We start from the raw sequence: 22,256 nt of genomic DNA on the forward strand, positions 1-22,256 counted from the left end.
TTATAAAGGCGTTGATGAAATTGCATATATTTGAATATTTGAGTATTATAAAGGCGTACATGAAATTGCATATATTTGAATGTTTGAGTATTATAAAGGCGTACATGAAATTGCATATTATTGAATATTTGAGTATTATAAAGGCGTAGATGAAATTGCATATATTTGAATATTTTAGTATTATAAAGGCGTTGATGAAATTGCATATTATTGAATATTTGAGTATTATAAAGGCGTAGATGAAATTGCATATATTTGAATATTTGAGTATTATAAAGGCGTTGATGAAATTGCATATATTTGAATATTTGAGTATTATAAAGGCGTTGATGAAATTGCATATATTTGAATATTTTAGTATTATAAAGGCGTAGATGAAATTGCATATTATTGAATATTTGAGTATTATAAAGGCGTAGATGAAATTGCATATATTTGAATATTTTAGTATTATAAAGGCGTAGATGAAATTGCATATTATTGAATATTTGAGTATTATAAAGGCGTTGATGAAATTGCATATATTTGAATATTTGAGTATTATAAAGGCGTTGATGAAATTGCATATATTTGAATATTTTAGTATTATAAAGGCGTAGATGAAATTGCATATTTTTGAATATTTGAGTATTATAAAGGCGTAGATGAAATTGCATATATTTGAATATTTGAGTATTATAAAGGCGTTGATGAAATTGCATATATTTGAATATTTGAGTATTATAAAGGCGTTGATGAAATTGCATATATTTGAATATTTGAGTATTATAAAGGCGTTGATGAAATTGCATATATTTGAATATTTGAGTATTATAAAGGCGTAGATGAAATTGCATATATTTGAATATTTGAGTATTATAAAGGCGTTGATGAAATTGCATATATTTGAATATTTGAGTATTATAAAGGCGTTGATGAAATTGCATATTATTGAATATTTGAGTATTATAAAGGCGTAGATGAAATTGCATATATTTGAATATTTGAGTATTATAAAGGCGTTGATGAAATTGCATATTATTGAATATTTGAGTATTATAAAGACGTTGATGAAATTGCATATTATTGAATATTTGAGTATTATAAAGGCGTACATGAAATTGCATATATTTGAATATTTGAGTATTATAAAGGCGTACATGAAATTGCATATATTTGAATATTTGAGTATTATAAAGGCGTAGATGAAATTGCATATATTTGAATATTTTAGTATTATAAAGGCGTAGATTAAATTGCATATTATTGAATATTTGAGTATTATAAAGGCGTACATGAAATTGCATATATTTGAATATTTTAGTATTATAAAGGCGTAGATGAAATTGCATATTATTGAATATTTGAGTATTATAAAGGCGTAGATGAAATTGCATATATTTGAATATTTGAGTATTATAAAGGCGTTGATGAAATTGCATATTATTGAATATTTGAGTATTATAAAGGCGTACATGAAATTGCATATTATTGAATATTTGAGTATTATAAAGGCGTACATGAAATTGCATATATTTGAATATTTTAGTATTATAAAGGCGTAGATGAAATTGTATATTATTGAATATTTGAGTATTATAAAGGCGTAGATGAAATTGCATATTATTGAATATTTGAGTATTATAAAGGCGTAGATGAAATTGCATATTATTGAATATTTGAGTATTATAAAGGCGTACATGAAATTGCATATATTTGAATATTTGAGTATTATAAAGGCGTACATGAAATTGCATATATTTGAATATTTTAGTATAATAAAGGCGTAGATGAAATTGCATATTATTGAATATTTGAGTATTATAAAGGCGTAGATGAAATTGCATATTATTGAATATTTGAGTATTATAAAGGCGTAGATGAAATTGCATATATTTGAATATTTGAGTATTAAAAAAGCGTACATGAAATTGCATATTATTGAATATTTTAGTATTAAAAAAGCGTACATGAAATTGCATATATTTGAATATTTGAGTATTATAAAGGCGTAGATGAAATTGCATATATTTGAATATTTTAGTATTATAAAGGCGTAGATGAAATTGCATATTATTGAATATTTTAGTATTATAAAGGCGTACATGAAATTGCATATTATTGAATATTTGAGTATTATAAAGGCGTAGATGAAATTGCATATATTTGAATATTTGAGTATTATAAAAGCGTACATGAAATTGCATATTATTGAATATTTTAGTATTAAAAAAGCGTACATGAAATTGCATATATTTGAATATTTGAGTATTATAAAGGCGTAGATGAAATTGCATATATTTGAATATTTGAGTATTATAAAGGCGTTGATGAAATTGCATATATTTGAATATTTGAGTATTATAAAGGCGTAGATGAAATTGCATATTATTGAATATTTGAGTATTATAAAGGCGTAGATGAAATTGCATATATTTGAATATTTGAGTATTATAAAGGCGTACATGAAATTGCATATTATTGAATATTTGAGTATTATAAAGGCGTAGATGAAATTGCATATTATTGAATATTTGAGTATTATAAAGGCGTAGATGAAATTGCATATATTTGAATATTTGAGTATTATAAAGGCGTAGATGAAATTGCATATTATTGAATATTTGAGTATTATAAAGGCGTAGATGAAATTGCATATTATTGAATATTTGAGTATTATAAAGGCGTAGATGAAATTGCATATTATTGAATATTTGAGTATTATAAAGGCGTAGATGAAATTGCATATATTTGAATATTTGAGTATTATAAAGGCGTAGATGAAATTGCATATATTTGAATATTTGAGTATTATAAAGGCGTAGATGAAATTGCATATTATTGAATATTTGAGTATTATAAAGGCGTAGATGAAATTGCATATTATTGAATATTTGAGTATTATAAAGGCGTAGATGAAATTGCATATTATTGAATATTTGAGTATTATAAAGGCGTAGATGAAATTGCATATATTTGAATATTTGAGTATTATAAAGGCGTACATGAAATTGCATATTATTGAATATTTGAGTATTATAAAGGCGTAGATGAAATTGCATATATTTGAATATTTGAGTATTATAAAGGCGTTGATGAAATTGCATATATTTGAATATTTGAGTATTATAAAGGCGTAGATGAAATTGCATATTATTGAATATTTGAGTATTATAAAGGCGTAGATGAAATTGCATATATTTGAATATTTGAGTATTATAAAGGCGTAGATGAAATTGCATATATTTGAATATTTGAGTATTATAAAGGCGTAGATGAAATTGCATATATTTGAATATTTGAGTATTATAAAGGCGTACATGAAATTGCATATATTTGAATATTTGAGTATTATAAAGGCGTAGATGAAATTGCATATATTTGAATATTTGAGTATTATAAAGGCGTTGATGAAATTGCATATATTTGAATATTTGAGTATTATAAAGGCGTAGATGAAATTGCATATTATTGAATATTTGAGTATTATAAAGGCGTAGATGAAATTGCATATATTTGAATATTTGAGTATTATAAAGGCGTAGATGAAATTGCATATATTTGAATATTTGAGTATTATAAAGGCGTAGATGAAATTGCATATTATTGAATATTTGAGTATTATAAAGGCGTACATAAAATTGCATATATTTGAATATTTGATTATTATACAGGCGTACATGAAATTGCATATTATTGAATATTTGAGTATTATAAAGGCGTACATGAAATTGCATATTATTGAATATTTGAGTATTATAAAGGCGTAGATGAAATTGCATATTATTGAATATTTGAGTATTATAAAGGCGTACATGAAATTGCATATATTTGAATATTTGAGTATTATAAAGGCGTACATGAAATTGCATATTATTGAATATTTGAGTATTATAAAGGCGTACATGAAATTGCATATTATTGAATATTTGAGTATTATAAAGGCGTAGATGAAATTGCATATATTTGAATATTTGAGTATTATAAAGGCGTAGATGAAATTGCATATATTTGAATATTTGAGTATTATAAAGGCGTAGATGAAATTGCATATTATTGAATATTTGAGTATTATAAAGGCGTACATGAAATTGCATATATTTGAATATTTGAGTATTATAAAGGCGTAGATGAAATTGCATATATTTGAATATTTGAGTATTATAAAGGCGTAGATGAAATTGCATATTATTGAATATTTGAGTATTATAAAGGCGTAGATGAAATTGCATATTATTGAATATTTGAGTATTATAAAGGCGTACATGAAATTGCATATATTTGAATATTTGAGTATTATAAAGGCGTAGATGAAATTGCATATATTTGAATATTTGAGTATTATAAAGGCGTACATGAAATTGCATATTATTGAATATTTGAGTATTATAAAGGCGTAGATGAAATTGCATATATTTGAATATTTGAGTATTATAAAGGCGTAGATGAAATTGCATATTATTGAATATTTGAGTATTATAAAGGCGTAGATGAAATTGCATATTATTGAATATTTGAGTATTATAAAGGCGTAGATGAAATTGCATATTATTGAATATTTGAGTATTATAAAGGCGTAGATGAAATTGCATATTATTGAATATTTGAGTATTATAAAGGCGTAGATGAAATTGCATATTATTGAATATTTGAGTATTATAAAGGCGTACATGAAATTGCATATATTTGAATATTTGAGTATTATAAAGGCGTAGATGAAATTGCATATATTTGAATATTTGAGTATTATAAAGGCGTACATGAAATTGCATATTATTGAATATTTGAGTATTATAAAGGCGTAGATGAAATTGCATATTATTGAATATTTGAGTATTATAAAGGCGTAGATGAAATTGCATATATTTGAATATTTGAGTATTATAAAGGCGTACATGAAATTGCATATTATTGAATATTTGAGTATTATAAAGGCGTACATGAAATTGCATATTATTGAATATTTGAGTATTATAAAGGCGTAGATGAAATTGCATATTATTGAATATTTGAGTATTATAAAGGCGTAGATGAAATTGCATATATTTGAATATTTGAGTATTATAAAGGCGTAGATGAAATTGCATATTATTGAATATTTGAGTATTATAAAGGCGTTGATGAAATTGCATATATTTGAATATTTGAGTATTATAAAGGCGTACATGAAATTGCATATTATTGAATATTTTAGTATTATAAAGGCGTAGATGAAATTGCATATTATTGAATATTTGAGTATTATAAAGGCGTAGATGAAATTGCATATTATTGAATATTTGAGTATTATAAAGGCGTAGATGAAATTGCATATATTTGAATATTTGAGTATTATAAAGGCGTTGATGAAATTGCATATATTTGAATATTTGAGTATTATAAAGGCGTTGATGAAATTGCATATATTTGAATATTTGAGTATTATAAAGGCGTAGATGAAATTGCATATATTTGAATATTTTAGTATTATAAAGGCGTAGATGAAATTGCATATATTTGAATATTTGAGTATTATAAAGGCGTTGATGAAATTGCATATATTTGAATATTTGAGTATTATAAAGGCGTAGATGAAATTGCATATTATTGAATATTTGAGTATTATAAAGGCGTACATGAAATTGCATATATTTGAATATTTGAGTATTATAAAGGCGTAGATGAAATTGCATATTATTGAATATTTGAGTATTATAAAGGCGTAGATGAAATTGCATATATTTGAATATTTGAGTATTATAAAGGCGTAGATGAAATTGCATATTATTGAATATTTGAGTATTATAAAGGCGTAGATGAAATTGCATATTATTGAATATTTGAGTATTATAAAGGCGTAGATGAAATTGCATATATTTGAATATTTGAGTATTATAAAGGCGTAGATGAAATTGCATATTATTGAATATTTGAGTATTATAAAGGCGTACATGAAATTGCATATATTTGAATATTTGAGTATTATAAAGGCGTAGATGAAATTGCATATTATTGAATATTTGAGTATTATAAAGGCGTACATGAAATTGCATATATTTGAATATTTGAGTATTATAAAGGCGTAGATGAAATTGCATATATTTGAATATTTGAGTATTATAAAGGCGTAGATGAAATTGCATATTATTGAATATTTGAGTATTATAAAGGCGTAGATGAAATTGCATATATTTGAATATTTGAGTATTATAAAGGCGTTGATGAAATTGCATATATTTGAATATTTGAGTATTATAAAGGCGTACATGAAATTGCATATTATTGAATATTTGAGTATTATAAAGGCGTACATGAAATTGCATATTATTGAATATTTGAGTATTATAAAGGCGTAGATGAAATTGCATATTATTGAATATTTGAGTATTATAAAGGCGTAGATGAAATTGCATATATTTGAATATTTGAGTATTATAAAGGCGTAGATGAAATTGCATATTATTGAATATTTGAGTATTATAAAGGCGTACATGAAATTGCATATATTTGAATATTTGAGTATTATAAAGGCGTAGATGAAATTGCATATATTTGAATATTTGAGTATTATAAAGGCGTAGATGAAATTGCATATTATTGAATATTTGAGTATTATAAAGGCGTAGATGAAATTGCATATTATTGAATATTTGAGTATTATAAAGGCGTAGATGAAATTGCATATATTTGAATATTTGAGTATTATAAAGGCGTAGATGAAATTGCATATTATTGAATATTTGAGTATTATAAAGGCGTACATGAAATTGCATATTATTGAATATTTGAGTATTATAAAGGCGTAGATGAAATTGCATATATTTGAATATTTGAGTATTATAAAGGCGTAGATGAAATTGCATATATTTGAATATTTGAGTATTATAAAGGCGTACATGAAATTGCATATTATTGAATATTTGAGTATTATAAAGGCGTAGATGAAATTGCATATATTTGAATATTTGAGTATTATAAAGGCGTAGATGAAATTGCATATATTTGAATATTTGAGTATTATAAAGGCGTACATGAAATTGCATATATTTGAATATTTGAGTATTATAAAGGCGTAGATGAAATTGCATATATTTGAATATTTGAGTATTATAAAGGCGTAGATGAAATTGCATATATTTGAATATTTGAGTATTATAAAGGCGTAGATGAAATTGCATATATTTGAATATTTGAGTATTATAAAGGCGTACATGAAATTGCATATTATTGAATATTTGAGTATTATAAAGGCGTAGATGAAATTGCATATATTTGAATATTTGAGTATTATAAAGGCGTACATGAAATTGCATATTATTGAATATTTGAGTATTATAAAGGCGTTGATGAAATTGCATATATTTGAATATTTGAGTATTATAAAGGCGTTGATGAAATTGCATATATTTGAATATTTGAGTATTATAAAGGCGTAGATGAAATTGCATATATTTGAATATTTGAGTATTATAAAGGCGTAGATGAAATTGCATATATTTGAATATTTGAGTATTATAAAGGCGTACATGAAATTGCATATTATTGAATATTTGAGTATTATAAAGGCGTACATGAAATTGCATATTATTGAATATTTGAGTATTATAAAGGCGTTGATGAAATTGCATATATTTGAATATTTGAGTATTATAAAGGCGTACATGAAATTGCATATATTTGAATATTTGAGTATTATAAAGGCGTAGATGAAATTGCATATATTTGAATATTTTAGTATTATAAAGGCGTACATGAAATTGCATATATTTGAATATTTGAGTATTATAAAGGCGTACATGAAATTGCATATATTTGAATATTTGAGTATTATAAAGGCGTAGATGAAATTGCATATTATTGAATATTTGAGTATTATAAAGGCGTACATGAAATTGCATATATTTGAATATTTTAGTATTATAAAGGCGTACATGAAATTGCATATATTTGAATATTTGAGTATTATAAAGGCGTACATGAAATTGCATATATTTGAATATTTTAGTATTATAAAGGCGTAGATGAAATTGCATATATTTGAATATTTGAGTATTATAAAGGCGTACATGAAATTGCATATTATTGAATATTTTAGTATTATAAAGGCGTTGATGAAATTGCATATATTTGAATATTTGAGTATTATAAAGGCGTAGATGAAATTGCATATATTTGAATATTTGAGTATTATAAAGGCGTAGATGAAATTGCATATATTTGAATATTTGAGTATTATAAAGGCGTAGATGAAATTGCATATATTTGAATATTTGAGTATTATAAAGGCGTACATGAAATTGCATATATTTGAATATTTGAGTATTATAAAGGCGTTGATGAAATTGCATATATTTGAATATTTGAGTATTATAAAGGCGTAGATCAAATTGCATATATTTGAATATTTGAGTATTATAAAGGCGTAGATGAAATTGCATATATTTGAATATTTGAGTATTATAAAGGCGTACATGAAATTGCATATTATTGAATATTTGAGTATTATAAAGGCGTTGATGAAATTGCATATATTTGAATATTTGAGTATTATAAAGGCGTACATGAAATTGCATATATTTGAATATTTGAGTATTATAAAGGCGTAGATGAAATTGCATATATTTGAATATTTGAGTATTATAAAGGCGTAGATGAAATTGCATATATTTGAATATTTGAGTATTATAAAGGCGTACATGAAATTGCATATATTTGAATATTTGAGTATTATAAAGGCGTAGATGAAATTGCATATTATTGAATATTTGAGTATTATAAAGGCGTACATGAAATTGCATATATTTGAATATTTTAGTATTATAAAGGCGTACATGAAATTGCATATATTTGAATATTTGAGTATTATAAAGGCGTACATGAAATTGCATATATTTGAATATTTTAGTATTATAAAGGCGTAGATGAAATTGCATATATTTGAATATTTGAGTATTATAAAGGCGTAGATGAAATTGCATATATTTGTATATTTGAGTATTATAAAGGCGTAGATGAAATTGCATGTATTTGTATATTTGAGTATTATAAAGGCGTAGATGAAATTGCATATATTTGAATATTTGAGTATTATAAAAGCGTAGAGGAAATTGCATATATTTGAATATTTTAGTATTATAAAAGCGTAGATGAATTAATTTAATTAGCGAAAAAATATGGCAGAGTTGGATGTCCAGGGAGTCACAGGTGTCATATCTGAAATGGTTGGAGCAGGTGCGGATAATTATGGAAAACTTACGGATGAGGATAGTCCTAGGCGGTGGATAGATGATATTCATGCACAACTTACGAACGGGGTTAAACAGAGTTTGGGGTCGCCTAGGGTTACGGATGCGTTTCTAACCCTATTGGGAAATTAAAGAGTACCGAGTTTCCGAGGGGATGCGCAAGAATTGGATGATTGGCTCCAGGCAGTGGGGGAAGAAGCAGGTTATTTATGGATTGGGGGACCAGAGATGGTACTTCTTGCATACGAATTAGCATCTGGAAGCGTGTCCAGATTTATTGGCAGACAGGTCCAGGAGAACCCTCAGCTGACCTGGCCGCAACTAACGTCAACATTGATCAAGGAATTCGGCAGCAAAAGGACGGCCATTGACACCGTCAGAGAATTATTTAGACTCCAACAACTGGAGAGGAAATTAATAGTTTGGCTGAGAGGGTGACTGAATTAGTGATAAGAGCTTTTCCGGATCAGTCAGTCCAGGAAGGTGGACCGATTCAGGTTCTGTTGGCTGACGTGATGGGTGAGGCTCTTCTTGACAGAGATATACGAGCCGACGTGTTGAAGGGTAACCTCATTAAATTAAGTGAGGCAGTGGAGCTCGCGCAAACCACTGATCGTGTTTGGGGGCATATTAGAAATTAAAGATTATTGGAGAAAGGTAGGGGGAACCCTTCCCCTGTGAGGACGCCGAGGTCAAAGCAGGCAAGAGAGGTTAAACCACCCCGGGAGATATTTGAGGAGGATTGGGAGAAGGAGGCTGACCCAAATTTATTGAAGTGTGATATTCGATATGGTCATTATAAACCCGTGCCTGGGATGTTAGGATTAGTGTGTTTTGGGTGTAACTATGATGGACATAAGGCGGCGGATTGTCCGACCCGATGGGGAGGAAACCCGTGGGGCCTGCAGCCATACTGCCACCATTGTAACTAACATGGACATGAGACTAAATGGTGTGCAAAAGTTGGTGAGCATCGCTTGAGGAGGGGACGTTATGTTTGGCCAGAGCGACGACCTCCATCCGAGGGTAGATCAAGACAGAAGGCTCTGCCTCAAAAGATGAGTGAGCAAGTTGCTTGCGTCCAGACCGTCTTTACGCCGGTTTCGGGAAACGCCAGTGGGTCTCCCAAGATGCGAGGTCGTTGGCGACCCCGTGCATATCAAAGCCCTCATGTTGATGGACGTGTTGACTAACCGGCCATATGGCCAGAAGCTGTCCGAGACTGCGCTGCTGGACTTGTGGGAACACTGGTCACAGGAGGACAGCATGTTCTCGAGATTTCCAGGGCAGAAGAGAGGATGCCACCCCAGAGGGCACTAAAGTTTGGACGGACAGACGGAGCGTCAATGTGCAATAAGTGGTTATTGCCATCACCCATGCAGAGCTGGTCGATAAAAAAAGACGCCACCTAAGGTGCGTCAACTTCTGACGAAAAAGGGGGGTTTGACCTGCTCTGTGGAGGTGGGAGAAGAAACGTTGACAGCTTTGGTGGACACAGGTGCAACTGTGTCCTTGATGGGGATGAATGCTTATGAGAGGATGCATGATGGGGAACCTTTGCAGCTCGAGGATGTGGAGTTGACTCAGGCGGACGGCATGGACCTTAAACTTGAGGGGGTGACCAATATACCCTTCAAGTTAGGTGACCAAAGTGGACAAATGAAGGTGTATTTCGCAAGGAATTTACGAAGAGAGTTAACACTCGGCAATGTCTGGTTGCAAATCCAGGGGGCGAAGGTTAGCTTTTGGCCACCCACTCTGACAAATTCGCCGATGACAGTCCCTTTGATCAAGGCTAGATGGAAGGAAGACACCAGTCGTAAGGCGTCCAAACCAAAGTCTATCTTGGATAACGTGGGCATCCATGAGAAGGAAGGCCCACTTGATGGCGATTATTAAAGCTCGTCCGAGTGTGAAGAGATGATTAGCTGATCTGGCAATAGCCGTTAAAAGAGAAAAAGAAAAAGAGAAAATAGAGAGAATAATAATGATACTGAGATATTAATAGCTTAGCTGAGTCTCCTTCCAAAAATTGTACAGGTTTTCTGTCGACGGCAAATAGCATAATTTAATTTTGCAGAAAGAAAATGCAGAAAAAAACAAAGGTTTTTGTGATTTTAAAATATTGCATAATTTTAACAAGGATAGAAAGGAAGAGAAAGAAAACAATGTTCATGATCCCTTGTGTGTGGATGTGGGAAGGAGATGAGAGAGAGATTCAGCCGGCCTCTGCTGTGTGAGAGACGGAGTGGGGGTCTGTATAGTCACATCGGCTGGCTCGGTTGGTGTCAGCGAGAGGGAAGGTGGGAGCGATCGTACTTGAATGTCATACCCTGACGACCGCCACTCACCCTCGAGCATATTGGAAGGGGAGGAGTATTTCGAATTATTGATTCTTCTCCTCTTCCTTTTATTTTTTTTCTTCTTTCTGTCCCCTGGGTGTACATACCGTGTGATCGGATTTAATATTAAATGTTAGGAATATTAAGTAACATATTTTTTCTAAAATGGAAAATGAGTATTGATTAAATTAGTTGTGAAGAATTTAAAACTTCTGAGAATTGTGTTTTTATGTATTAAACGAGAATAACTGGAGATATAAATGTTTGAGAGTTGAATTAGATTTTTTTTTTGGAAAAAAAGTTTTTGTTACCCCAGTCTGGGAGGATACACTTATTAAAACTGAACAGAATTAGTGAGAGTTCGGTCGAGGATAATTAAAGGCATTAGTTTCCGATATTAAATGGACCTTTGGAGGAATTAAAATTTTGCCCAAGTCAGGAAGGATTTCTTATTTGCGAGATATGAGTTAAGAGGCCGCACTTTTAGCAGGAATTACTTGGAATTAATTATTAGCATCAATGAGTGAATTGATAACTGAATTAAGTGCACCCAATTTGTGCGTGAAAAGTGATTTATTATTTTTTGGATGGAGTTTTCCATTGCATGTAAATCAGGTGCGTGATTGGGAAAAAAGATAGAATTTCTCATGCGATAGCGAGGTGTTAGCTGAGTCTCCTTGAGGATATCGACCTGGAAGGACGGTCGATATTACACATTTTAGTGCTTGATTTTTTATAATTGGTTGGAATTGATCCGGGGCGTTTCAGCTGGACTGTTGGGATAGGTGGTGATTATGGTTGATGATTTTATAATTGGTTGGAATGGATCCTAGGCGTTTCAGCTGGACTGTTGCGATAGGTGGTGATTATGGTTGATGTTTTTATAATTGGTTGGAATGGATCCGGGGCGTTTCAGCTGGACTGTTGGTATAGGTGGTGATTATGGTTTACCAGCCTTCATGTTACTCAGTGTGTCTGGACAGGGCCCGCTCGGGCACATTCTTTGGGTGAGGCGCTGGGGGCATGGTTAATATTTCATAATTTTTTTTATAGTTGTGAATGAGTTTGAATTATCGAACCAGGTTCGATAGATCGAGGAATCGTGTATTCTTGGAGGCGGAAGAATGGCACCTTCGACCTTCAGATCCCTGTGGTAAATTAGGGATGAGAAAAGATGGTGACGACTCAATCGAGTTCTTTTGTTGGGTGTGGTGACCGGGGACGAAGTGCTTTAATCGATGATACCTAATTTGCATGATCTGCTGACGCAGTCCTGCTGAGAAATCGACGAGGATAAAGGGTTTCTTAGCCCTTAAGAAATTGTTTTGTTTGATGCATGATGACGTTGGTCTGCCGCGGTTGTTCTTTAAGTGAGATGTCTTTTTGCCTGGAAATTAGTTCCTGAGTCACCTGCGAGTAGCTATTCGCAGGAATGTGTTTTTCTTTGTTAGTGACTTTTGTACAACAACTCTTTGACATTTATGATTTTATGGGCGTTGCTATTGATGTAGCATGTTCCTTGTTATTCTTGTTGATGTTATTGGCCGACCATGCTCGCCTTCTTTCTTAGACGGAGTATCCACACACACGGTGTTACTATGGGAAGAGGGTCTCTGGTGATTTAATTGTGCTTTCAGTTTTGTTGTCTCGTCGTTCCATTTTTGGGGATGCATCGTCAATTGGGCATGGTCGTGTTTCTTTTAATGCCTTATTGTTGGGCACCCGGCACCATACGTTGTTGTTGATGTATTAGTGGATGATTGAGTTGAGTATTGTGGAAATATAATAACATCCTGGGGTGTAGTGCGCGTTTGGAAGCTGAAAGAATATTAGTGTTTGTATATATACCCCTCTGGGATCGACGAACTAAATACGAGGTTTATCAGGTTATTACTCCACCCGTTCCATATCCTCTAAACACACCCAAGTTAGAGTTGGTAGCCAGTTAAGAGTGAAGTTAGAGTATGTAGCATTCAATATGGCTAGAGATAAATTTATGCTGTTGAATAAGCGAGAGGCAGGAATATGCCAAAATAATGGTCTTGGAATTTGCTGGTCACAGAGTCCATTGTATGTCACTGGAGATCAAGAGTTGTGTGTGTTGGGATTATTTCAGGGGGATGAGAGAGTGATAAATAGCGTCTGAAAGGTTGAAGTGGCAAGTGAAGGTATTTTGCCACTGGCTATACGAGTAGCTGGTTGGTATCAACGCAACAGAATGGAATTGTCTAAGGTATGTGGTAATACGGCTGCTGGGATAATCAAGGTGGGACCGCCTTTAACTATGGGAGAACTGGACAGGGGTTGTGAAGCCCGGGGAAAGGGCATAGGATTGCCTGCATATTATCAGGTTGAGGAACGGTATTTGTTAAAAGCACCTGAGGTAGAGTGGGCGAATGACCAATTGACTAACGTCACTGACCTCTGGAACCCCCCGATCCATCGTTCACCGCCACATTCCGTACTTAGGCTACTAAAAGCCATGGGAGGAGTTAGACAAATAGATTTGAGTGAATTACAGGCCCGACTAAATGGTCTGGAGAATACAGAAGCTAGGGATAGGCTTCATAAGGTAGTGGTTACAGGAGCAGGAGTGAGCATGCTAGTAACGATAATTGTGCTGTTGTTGGTGGTTGTATGGTGCGTGAAGAGAGCGAAGATGGAAAGAGAGCAAGGTGATGAGCATCTCGAGGCTGATTGCACGGATGGTGGGAGAGACCCTGGTTCGAAACCGCCTGTGATTCTGGAAAATGCGGCTGCTGGTGCTGATGAAAACGAAGTGCAACCTGAAGACCTCCTTGATGCTGAAATCCAGAGGAACTCAAGACGACTTGAAGATCTTTTCTTTTTTCTTTCTTTTCTTTTCTCTCTGTTTTATCCAAAATTCTTCCAGTGCGCTGAGCTGAGAACCGTCGAAAGAAAGTCCCAACAATACCTTGAATGACCATCTATTGAGGTGAGAAGTAAATTGTGACTGTGACTCTGGAAAAAACATTTTTGAACTATAATAAAATTGATGAAAAGAAATTGGAAAAAGGGAATAACTCTTATAAAGGTTGGAAAAAAAGAAGTCGAGTAATGTTATTTGAAAAAAAAGGGGCAAAACTTTTAAACAAGGGAAGTAACTCTTATGAGTTTCTTGATGAACTTAATGCATTTTATGGAGTTACAATTTTATAAACGATTAAATGATATCTTTGAATTATTAATGTGAATTGAAAAAAAAGAATATATAACCAAAGAAAAAAATTGCATGTGAAAAAAAGAAATTATATTAGCCTGACGAACTTTAACTTTTTAAATTTTTAATAATTTTACTTTGAACTTTTACATTTTTGATGATTTTACGAACTTTTTTGAAATTACTTTCTCATGAACTTTTGAATGAAAGGACGGAGAAGCCTGCATAAAAAGGGTGGATTGTGTATATTTTATCTTGTTGACGGATAATTTGAGGATGGAGAGAAGAGAAGGGTCTGTGAAAAAAATCTGACGGCGTACTGTGAAAAGAGATAGAGTGGTGTGTTAAGGAATTACACTCTATTGAGGAGCTTTAAAACTACGCTGAGATATCTTATCATTTTCGGATGACACCAGATCACCCAAGGATTTAAGATAGAGAACATAAATATATATTTTTTATTTCATGTAAAAATAGATATTGTTTGAAACCAGAGAAATATATTTTTATGGCTAAAAGTTAATGACAGGAAATTTCACTTATAACATTGTCTGGCCTTAAATGAACTCAAAGTTGGATGTCAGAATTGACATCTGACCTTGGAAATCGTGAGAATGAGTAATAAAGCTTTTGATTTCATGGTGAAATCGTATTGGCTGAGAGAATTTCCACTCCATCCACATACCTTACTATATATACCACTGTCGTGCGAGAATTAGTCAATTTAGTAGAGTTGGGAGTCTAGTTGAGTCGCAGATTAGATTAGTTGGAGATTGCTTGTTGTATCCGAGAAGAGACGTGACCCCTCCACCTTCCTCATCCAACCGTCTCTCGCTGTCTGTGAAGAGATTTGAGACTGTGATAATTGTAAAAACTTGTACATAATTCTGGAAAATTAAGCTTCTGTAGATAGACTACCTGAGTTTGTCTTTCTTCCTGCCTGCTGCTTCGATATTCGCTTTCAGCCTACCAGATTACATGTAACAACCTCAGAGAAGACCAAACAACACGAGCCGAGATTTCTAAATAAAAAGGGGTCCTTAACCATTTTCTCGAGTGAGGGGTTACAGAGTTAATACATGTATATATATATATATATATATATATATATATATATATATATATGTGTGTGTGTAGAGAGAAAGAGAAAGAGAGAGATTTTTTAAGTGTGTGTGTATACGTAAAGCCTGAAGTTAAATCTTTTTAAAAGGGTACTTACGTTTTTTGCCAAGACGAAGAGAAATGTTTATATATATATATATATATATATATATATATATATATATATATATATATATATATATGAACAAGTTCTCTTTTCTATATCGTTTACGTGTGATGACTAGTAATAGCAGATTGTCTATTGCTTGGGTGTGTATGCCCGTGTGCATGCTTGCGTCCTTAGCCAAAACAAAAAAAATGTTTTAGTCACTTTTTTATTTAAGAAAATGTTTTGAGCAATTTTCGTCCTGGTAGAGTTCTGGAAAAACGAGGAAAAAGGGGATTCAAAACGAGGTCCATTAGGAAAAAATCATTGTTGCTTGTTCAGATTCTTGTCAGTAGTAGTTCACTTGTTGTTTTTCTTTGTTGAAATGTTCGCTTTTGCGGGACGAATTTTAGCTCGCTGGTTTTTCTGTGACGTGTCCTGTTTTACAAAAAATGAAGAAAATGCTTGTCATTCAGAATTGCTTGTATATCACGAGGGGGTCATCATTTTGGGGGTTTATTCTTTTAGGACACAACCTAAGAAAATAAATAATTCAATACAAGTTTTTGAAATGACGAACACAACAACTTCATAAAAGGTAACACAGCAAAGGTTTATTAAGAAGAAAGTGATATGTTCCTTGTCAGAAGTTGGACTCCAGCTGCCTAGTGCTATCCCGATAGTTATTCCAGTGGAATCGTCAAAGCCGGCAGAAATAACACCGAGGTGGAGAGAGCGAAGGAAAAGGGGATAGAAAGGATCAATACGCCGTGTCCTTGATTGGTCAATACGTGCCCAAATAGCACAGGGGAGAGGCATTGATTCATGAATGAAAAAAAGTTCCAGTTGTTTCTGCTACAGAAGTCATATATTGGATCAACATAAATCATCAGATAACAGAAATGATAGGCAATAATAAGTTTGATAACAATAAGTTTTGATAACAATAAGTTTGATAACAAAAAGTTTTGATAACAATAAGTTGCAAGTTTCATAATGTAATTATTGGTACGGGCAAAATGAATGCCGTTGCTCAAAGTGTATAAACATTTTGACCCCTGTCATGCTGTGTTGTACATGGATGTGTAAGAATAAGATTGGAACACGTGTGGTAAGAAGGGTATTGAAAAATGATTAATTGCTATGCGCATGCATGAGTGCATACAAAAGTTAGATCATGAAACCGGAACGAAAGAGTTTATATAAAACTTACTGAAGCGAAAGAGCAGCGCTATCCATACATCTCTATTTCTCTGAAAACAAAGATGACTTAGGTATGTAAAACCAAACAAAGAAAATGGGAAAGCTGGTTCAGGGTAGACTGTCTGAACAGTTATAGTGAGACAGGGGATTATTCTGCCCCCCCATGTGATGCTTGCTTGGAGGTATGAGCGTTTGCTCATCACAAGTTCATTTTTGATGGTGGTCGTACAACCCTAACACTACGGGTACGTTTTTGAGTATCATTTGGTATGTTTGGGGATGCACACACAAGTGGATCCACAGACGTCCCACATTTTTTGTGGAGCTGTGTTGGGGGAGGTCTTACAACATTTGTGGGGTAGGCGTCACTGGAATATTTCTTATGTGTTGTCGGTTTCTTCGCAGCACATGCCCACTGACATTCTCCAGGAGATAGGTGCGGTGACCATCTACCTGGGATACTACAGTCGCTGGGTCCCAGCTTCCCGACACAGGATTTTGTACCCTTACCCGTTGACCATGGTATAGGGGTGATAGATCTTCCTTAAGAGCATGTCGGTCAAAATACCTCTTTTGGTTCTGCTGGCGTTGTTGGAATGCGCTGTATATCTGATCTTGATCATGGTTATCGTTTCTGATTTTGGTGATCAGTGAAGATTGGATTCGTCTTCCCATGAGTAGTTGTGCAGGGCTTGGTATGACACTTGAAATTGGGGTGCAGCGCCAGTGCAGCCGTGCGATCTCAGGAGTTGTTCCCGACTGTTTGGCTTTCTTGAGAATATTCTTGATAGTCCTTATTTGACGTTATATGAAACCATTCCTGTGTGGTCTCCGAGGTGACGTGGTCTAATGATAGAAGCTCCATTCTTTGGCGAATTCGAGGTAGAGCTGACTTGAACAGTGTAGTCTGTTATCGCTGACTATCTTTGATGGTATGCTAAACTCTGAGAAAATTTGGCGTGTGATGTTCACTATGACACTGCTTGGTGAATGATCAGGTAGGCGTTTGACTATAGGATACTTTGAGTAATAGTTAGCTATGATCAACCATTGACTTCTGTGGAGATCAAACAGGTCTGAGCCAACTACGTCCCATGGCTTTGTTAGGATGTCATGTTGCATTAGCGGCTCTTGCATTTGGGAGGGCTGATACTGTTGACAGATACTGCATGACTTTGTGAACTGTTCAATGTCTTGGTTTATGTTTACCCAGTGAACAGTGCCCTTGGCAAGGAGTTTTGTGTTCTCTTGTCCTAAATGAGAAGCATGTAGCTGTTCTAATATGTCTTTTTGAAGTGTCTGGGGGATGACTATTTGTTGTCCTTTGAGGACAATTGAGAGCTGATCTCTTAGGCCCCAGAACACTCTAATGTCAATGGGCAGCTGCTAGATTGTCTCTGGCCATCCCGTGATGATGGTCTCTCTCAGCTGGTTAAGCAGATGATCCGCTGTCGTACACTGTCTTAGCTGTTCGATGTAATTAGTGGAAAAACGAACTGTATCAACCCGGACATCAAGTTCCATAGGGGCCGCATTATAAGATGGTGGTAGGCACAATAATCCATCAGCCAAGATATTGTCAGATCCCTTGTTATATGTGAGCCTGAAGTTGTATCCTTGGAGTTTTATTAGCATTCTTTGCAGACGTGCCGGGGCTGAGGTGAGCGGTTTGTCGATGATCACAGTGAGGGGTTTGTGGTTTGGAAATTGTGGCTATAAAGGTATGTGTGGAACCTCTGTGTGCCAAATACGATGGTCAGTAGCTCCAGTTCGATACAAGCGTATCTCTGTTCTGTCTGTGTGAGGCTCTTGCTAGCATATGTGACAGGCGATAGATTGCCATCCTTAGCTGGTTGTAGCAGAGCTTCACCGATTCCATGTAAACTCGCATCACAGTGCATGTATATCGGTTTTTAGGGTCAAAATATTGGAGCCAGGACGTTTCGGTTACTTCATTTTTTATCTTTTTGAAAGCTTCTTTATGGTGTGGTTCTCACTGGAAATCAGAGTCCTTGCGTAATAGGTCACGCAACACTGCTGTCTTGGAACTGAAGTCCTTGACAAAACGAGACAGGTATGTCATCATACCCAAGAATTGTTGTAGTTCCGTCTTGGTATGTGGTTCAGGCATTTTCTGTAGGTCACGTACATTGGCCGGGTCTGGTTTTAATCCGGTGTGTGTACAGGTTTCCAAAAAAGGATATTTCACGGCATTTGATATTGCACTTCTCCGAGTTCAAGGTAAGGCCTTCTTCAGTAGCGTCCTTCATGAAATGTCTTAGATTTTCGTCATGTTCCTGCTCTGTCGACCCATATATGGTGATATCGTCAGCTATATCACAAGCACCAGTGCATTTCTCGAGTAGTCTGCCCATCTCGAGTTGGTAGATGTCCTGACTGACACACAAACCGAATGGCAGTCGTTCAAAACAATATCTTCCAAATTGTGTTTGGAAAGTTGTTAGCGACTGACTTTCAGGGTCGAGCTTTATAGACCAGCACCCAGACTTAGCGTCGAACTTTGAGAAGAAATTTTCTTCTGCAAATCGGTGGTTGAGCTCCTCGACAGTTGGAATTTGGTGGTATGGCTGTATGAGAGCTTTGTTTAGCGCTCGTGGGTTTAAGCAACGCCTAATTGTGTTGTCACGTTTGGTGACCTAAGTGAGAGAGCTTACCCAGTTTGTGGGTTCGTTGATGCGGCGAATGACTCCTTGCGATTCTATCTTGTCGAGTTACGATTTGATTTGTCCGCGCTTGGCTATAGGTGTCCTTCTCGGTGGGTCTATGTGGCACGGTGCATTGGGGTTGACAACAAGCTTGTGAGTGTTCCTAAATTCACCAATACAGTAAAATCTCTCAGGGTATAGATGCATTAGGTCAGCTACACTATTGATGGGTTGGTGCTGGGCTGAGATGGCACAGTTCATTGTCACTACCCCAAGAGCGACTGATGTTGGCATACCCAATATGGCTGCTCCTGGTATATCAACCACATAGAATTGGGTATCCAGACATGGGGAGTTTTTATACTTGCACCTAAAAGTTGTGGTGCCATAACAGTTTATCCTGGTATTGTTGTAGGCTGTTAACAGACATTATGTTGAGGTGAGTGATCTAGGCATTGGGTTTCCAGCTTCGTCTATAATGCTAGGGTACATGTTACGAAATATGCGGATAGGCAATGTATTTTCTTGTGCCCCTGAATCTACTTTCAGGTTGAAGGTATCAGTGCCTGGGTGGTCCTTTAGCTTGATGCTTAGATCAAAAAATGCCTCATTTCGAGGATCTTTCATGTTTGCTGACTTTCCGCTGTTATTTGTGATGGAACTAAAGGTGAGGTTCTCCATTTCCGTGCCTATGTCAGTCATGGCTTGGTCATCCTGTTTGGCGACGCTGTTTATATTCTTTCCAAACTCCCGTTGTTGGTTATGACTGTTATGCCAGGGCCTTCCTTGTTGTCTCTCAGTGTTGTGCTTCCCTGAGACGCAAACCTGTTTTTTCACATGTGTGGCATATATCATTTTTGGCAGGGTAGTGTTCTTTGACGGTCGCGAGAAGTACTAGAGGGGCTTTATTCTCGTGTTTCGTCGCTTTGACGGTGAAGTAAAGTTCCATTCGTTGTCGAAATAGTTTGAATGATTCGGCAATACATGTCGTGCACCAATCAAAACTAGGGACTTGTAATGAAACTGTGGTCATTGCGATGAGAAAGTGTAAAGAAAAAAAGGAACGGATAATTTGTGTGGTGAGGGAGGTTAGAAAAAAGTTCGTTCAGTATGCGAGAGATTAAAATATCTTTATTTTTGTTGCTTTTTTTACTCGCTGTTTTACCTTTTTTTTTAATTGTCTGTGACGTCATACGATTGTGTGTTGTATGATAATATCGCTTGCCACCATGTCATTCTGTGTTGTGCATGGATGTTTAAGAATAAGATTGGAACACGTATGTTTGGTTGGTAAGAAGGGAACTGAATAATCGCGCCCCGCTTTATTGATTAACTGCTATGCGCATGCGTGAGTACATATAAAAGTTAGATCACGAAATCGGAACTTAGGGTCTATATAAAAGTTACTGAAACGAGAGAGCAGCGCTATCATTACAATTTACATGCAAATTTGATACAATCTGAACGTTGGAATTGAAGTGGATAATAAACTGGTCGAGAGAAATGACGTATTTCTTGGTATTACAGAGATTAAGGGTGATTAAGCGGAGGGAGTACAGACCTACGAGTGAGAGGTACTTGTAAGAAGTAGGAAAGGATTTCTGATTTTGATTGGATTGTCGGGGTAAGCGCATACGCAGGCCCCACACTTTGAAATAGCACGTCCGATGCGTCCACATTTGAGACGATCGCAAAGGTCAACTCAACTGCAGTGCAATGGATGGGCCTCGCTCTGACGGAACGACCTTGATGATCACCGTCACCACTACGTAAGGTAAGGCTATCTTTTATGTGAGGAGTGAAGGGGAAATGGGGACCAACTTCCTGGGGAGTAGGGAGCTGGATAGTGACAATTGGTATGAAGGGTTGCCCTACATTGACCAAGGTCTTATATGTGGGGTTGCTCCCACATATGGTCTTTGCTGATCTTTGCTTGACACCCGCTGCCCAGACCTCGAAGGACCGGAGGCAGGTAGGTATTTATTTGCTTTTTAAAGTGAGTAGTGAAGGGGAAATGGGGACCAACTACCCGGGGAGTAGGGGAGCTGGATAGTGACAATTGGTATGAAGAGTCGCCCCCACATTGACCAAGGCCTTTGTTGGTCTTTGCTTGACACTTGTTGCCCAGGCTCCGAAGGACCGGGGGCAGGTAAGTATAATTTTTTTTTTATGTGATGCACCACTGTTTTTATATCACACTTCTATACTCACCACCAACAAGCACTAATAAAAAAAAAACTAAAATATTTTTATATAATTCTCACCAATATCAGTATATCACAACTTTTTAATTCAGCAATAACAACAATTCATAACAAATACTTTATTATCATTAAAACATACCAACTTTTTCACAAAATATCTCAATTCTTAACGGAACTTACATTTTACTGTAATATTCAATGTCACGGTCGTTTACATGTGAACAACATAAATTCATAATCTTTTCAACGA

The 22,256-nt window shown here is 34.6% G+C and overlaps 1 non-coding gene across 1 annotated transcript; it reads right to left on the reverse strand.

The window, feature by feature from the left end:
* Positions 1-21,421: 21,421 nt before the first annotated feature.
* Positions 21,422-21,584, reverse strand: LOC145271680 (U1 spliceosomal RNA). The gene has a single exon (XR_013866075.1). It is a non-coding gene; the product is annotated as a U1 spliceosomal RNA (small nuclear RNA).
* Between the last annotated feature and the right edge of the window lie 672 nt (positions 21,585-22,256).

The sequence above is a fragment of the Euprymna scolopes genome, chromosome 46 (assembly GCF_053919585.1).
Source record: "Euprymna scolopes isolate OS-2025 chromosome 46, ASM5391958v1, whole genome shotgun sequence".
NCBI classification, from domain to species: Eukaryota; Metazoa; Mollusca; class Cephalopoda; order Sepiida; family Sepiolidae; genus Euprymna; species Euprymna scolopes.